Source organism: Microtus ochrogaster, chromosome 24 (assembly GCF_000317375.1).
Source record: "Microtus ochrogaster isolate Prairie Vole_2 chromosome 24, MicOch1.0, whole genome shotgun sequence".
Taxonomy (NCBI): Eukaryota; Metazoa; Chordata; class Mammalia; order Rodentia; family Cricetidae; genus Microtus; species Microtus ochrogaster.
This window is the reverse complement of record NC_022024.1, coordinates 11,501,881-11,506,072: the sequence shown is the minus strand read 5'-3', so window position 1 is coordinate 11,506,072 and position 4,192 is coordinate 11,501,881. Positions and strand designations below refer to the sequence as shown.

General features: G+C 43.0%; 1 protein-coding gene across 1 annotated transcript in view; it reads right to left on the bottom strand.

Moving 5' to 3' along the window:
* Window positions 1–192: 192 nt before the first annotated feature.
* The window catches only part of Tmem19 (transmembrane protein 19), a 60,055-nt gene continuing 56,055 nt past the window's right edge, over window positions 193–4,192 (bottom strand). The window contains exon 8 of the mRNA XM_026784515.1: window positions 193–459. The gene's annotated coding sequence lies outside the window, so the exon portion shown is untranslated. The remainder of the gene's footprint in view (window positions 460–4,192) is intronic.

Here is a 4,192-nt window from a genome sequence, read left to right as displayed (position 1 = left end):
TGCGCCACCACCGCCCGGCCTGGTTTGTAGATTCTTGTGATATAGTTGGTGCCATTGGCTTGATGGAATGTAAAATCATGAGGGAGTCAGACTTCAAAGCATGCCTATCATTATGCTCTTCAGGAACATTCCATGCTCTGGAGATCTGGAACTGTTTGAGGCAGTGGTAGCCAGCAAGGCACTAGCATGCATGTTTTCATTTCTTCGTGTGTCCCCAATTGTGAGTATCATGTGACCAGCGGCCTCAGGTGGCTTCTCCACCCTGAAGGTGGGACCTTCAACTGTGAGCCAGAATAAGCCCTTTCTTCGGCTGAGTTTGCCAGAGTATTTTCTCATGGAAACAGGACAAGAAACCAAGAAGACTGTTCTCAACTGTGGAAAGATGTCCATTCAGAAATGAAAGCTAATCCCGGTCCTTAGGATGCAGACCAGCTTGGGCGGCACAGCAAAACTCAGTCACTGTAAAAGAGAAAATAAAAGAATGGAAAAAAGAGAAAGAGAGACGAAGTGAGGGAGACACAGAGAGACAGACAGACAGACAGAAAGACTTCCACACTTTTCATGCCACAAAAGCAGATAAAATTCCTGGCAAGCAGAGTTGCTCCTGTGAGGAGGGTTGTTTCAGGCAGGAAAAATGGAAAACTTTCAAAGAAAATTTTCTAAGATTTATTTTATTTTTAATTCTAAGTCTGAGTTTGGGTACGGACATCAGAGACGCTGGAGTTGGAGTTACAGATGGTTGAGAGCCACCTGACCTGGTGCTGAGAACTGAATTTAGGTCTTCTGGAAGAGCAGGATACACTCTGAACTGCTGAGCCATTTCTGGTACAAATTAGAACTAACTCAAAAAGAAAAATATGTATGAATAGCCTTATAGTAGATGAATCAAATTAACTTGTAATTTGTAAACTTTAAGCAAAGAAATTTTTTTAAAATATTTATTTATTATGTACACAGTGTTCAGCCTCCATGTATGCCTGCACCCCAGAAGAGGGTACCAGATCTCATTACAGATGGTTGTGAGCCACCATGTGGTTGCTGGGAATTGAACTCAGGACCTCCAGTAGAGCAGTAAGTGCTCTTAACCTCTGAGCCATCTCTCCAGCCCTAAGCAAAGAAATTTTAAGGCCTATTTTGCTCCACTGGTAAGATTTTATCAAAAATTTAAAGAACGAGTAATACCAATTTCACAGTCTTTTAGAAAAATTAGGGAAGAGGGATCGTTTCTTAGGCTCGGTGTGATATCTATGTTACCCTAATACCTGTACTAGGCAGATATATGAGAAACAAGACATACAGTTCAACATTGTTGCAGAATATTCAATACGCTTGTGAAGATATGTCTTTGTCCTTTCTTGCCTGCCAAAGGCAGCTTCTGATTGGTTTAATAAAAAGCTGAATGGTTAAAAGCTAGCCAGGAGAGGATAGGTGGGATTTCTGGAGAGAAAGAGGAATTGGGGGAGGGGAGGGGGGACAGTTACCAGAGAAGAGAATTCGCCAGCGAGATGCAGAGGGAGTTGCAGGAGAGGTAACAAATTACGTTGCAGAATATAGACTAACCTAAATGGGGTAATTTAAGTTTTAAGAGCTCGTTGGGATCAAGCCTAAGACAAGGTCAAGTTTTCACAATAAGAAGTCTCTGTGTCATTATTTGGGAGTTGGTGGACCAAGGAAAGTCAAGTAGACATCACTCAGAAGAGCAGACAAAAATGATTTTCATATTGGCAAATTAAATAAAGTAATATATGAAAATGATGGTACATTATTAAGAGGACTTTATTTCATCACTGCAAAGTGGACTTCTGCCCATGTCCAACCCAGGGCCTTTGCTTGGCAAGATCCTTATCACTAAACTATATTTCTACCCCTAAAGTAGGTATGCTATAAAAACATTTATTATACTTTAATAACAGGGGGAATTAATAGAATTTCAGTGGATTCAGAAAAAAAGGCAAACTTAAGACTCAACACACGTTCAGGATAAAAATTCTAATCAAACTATGAGCAGCCTGTGGAAGACACAAGCTCGAGGTAGGTCAGGTGTGGTGGTTGTACATCCGTGGCAGCACTTGTCAGACTCAGTGGAAGAGGATCAAGGGTCCCATGTTCCAGGCTATCCCAGAGCTACATGGTGAAATCTGATTATTTTATAAAGAAAAGGGGGGCTAAGATAACACGATCATGGATAAGTAAATAATTTTTCTTTCCAAGATCAGAATTAAGGGCCAGCAAGATGGCTTATTTTTTATGTTTTCCTCTGAACTCCACGCATGAATGCAGTTCACACACACACACACATATACATACACATACACACACGCATACACACTCCACCTCCACCAGCATCACCAAATAAATGTAATTAAAAAAAAAGTTAATCTCAGAACTCAGGAGGCCGAGGCAGGCAGACCACTGTGAGTGTGAAGCCACCTTGGCTTATATAGCCAGTTCCCAATGGGCCAGATATATGGAGTGAAAGCCTGCCTCTAACAACAAAACCAACCCAAACAGTAAACACTCAACAATACTGACTTTGGTGTTGTCAGTTTTTTCATTTATTTGTTTGTTTATTTCACCAAGATACAGTTCCTCTGTGTAGCCCTGCCTGTCCTGCAACTCACTCTGTAGACCAGGGTGGCCTCGAACTCAGAGATCAGCCTACCTTCCTCTGCTTCCCAAGTGCTGGGATTAATGGTGTGCACCACTGTGCTCAGCTTTAACAATATTGATTTATAAAAAGAGGAAAAGAAGAAGAATATTTATTTTGGGGATAGTGAGATGGCTCTGTGGGTAAAGGTACTTGCCACTAAGTCTGATGACAGTGGAAGGAGGGAGCTGCCTCCTGATAGCTGTCCTCTGATGGCCACATGAATACAGACACATGGAAATAAAAGTCAACAAAAAAACCCTTTAAAAGATCAGAAACAAAACTGGAGAGATGGCTCGTCTTAATTTGGGTTTTATTGCTGTGAAGAGACACCATGACCATGACAACTTTTTTTTTTTTTTTTTTTTTTTTTTTGGTTTTTTGAGACAGAGTCTCTCTGTAGCTCTAGAGCCTATCCTGGAACTAGCTCTTGTAGACCAGGCTGGTGTCGAACTCACAGAGATCCGCCTGCCTCTGCCTCCCAAGTGCTGGGATTAAAGGCGTGTGCCACCACCTCCCAGCCACCATGACAACTCTTATAAATGAAAACATTTAATTAAGGATGGCTTGCTTACAGTTTCAGAGGTTCAGTCCATCATCATCAAGGCAAGGAGCGTGGGTAGTGTGCAGGCAAATAGCGTGCTGGGGCTGAGAGTCCCATGGCTTGACTCCGAGGCAACAGGAAGTTGACTGATAGTCACAGGAGTGAAGCTTGAGAAAAGAGAGCTCAAAGCCCACCCCCACAGTGACACTTCCTCCAAGAAGACCACACCTACTCCAACAATGTCACACCTCCTAATAGTGCCACTCCCTTTGGGCTCCATTTTCTTTCAAACCACCACAGGACTCTGTGTGAAAAGCCCATGCCACATAAGACTGATGACCTCAATTGGATCCCTGGGACCCACAGTGGAAAGAATTGACTTGGAAAAGTTGTCCCTGACTTCTGCATACATGCAGTGGCCTATGTCTCTCCCCGTTCCCTCTCCCACTACCCCCCCCATGCAAATAATAAAAAACGGAAATAAATTTAGGGCTGGAGAGGCTCAGAGATAGAGCATTTCTTGTTATTGGCAGAGGATTTGGATTCCCAGCGCCAACATGGTGGCTTGCCATCATCCAATTCTGGTGGATTCGACACCTTCTAACCCGGTGGTACTCAGCCTTCCTGATGCTGAGACCTCTTAGCAGGGTTCCTCATGTTGTGATGACCCCAACTACAAAATTATTTTCATTGCCACTTCAAAAAAAAATAACTTTGCTACTTTTATAAATTATAATGCAAATCGCTACGTTTTCCTGTGGCCTTAGGTGACCCCAGTGAACGGGTCGTTTGAGTCCCACCAAAGGGGTCGCGACCCACAGATTGAGAACCACTGTTCTAACCTCTGCCGGTGCCAGGAATGGAAACATGTACATACTAAATACACACAAGTATAAAAATAAATCTAACATAATAAATTTAGAAAAAGCCGGGCGTTGGTGGCGCACGCCTTTAATCCCAGCACTCGGGAGGCAGAGGCAGGCGGATCTCTGTGAGTTCGA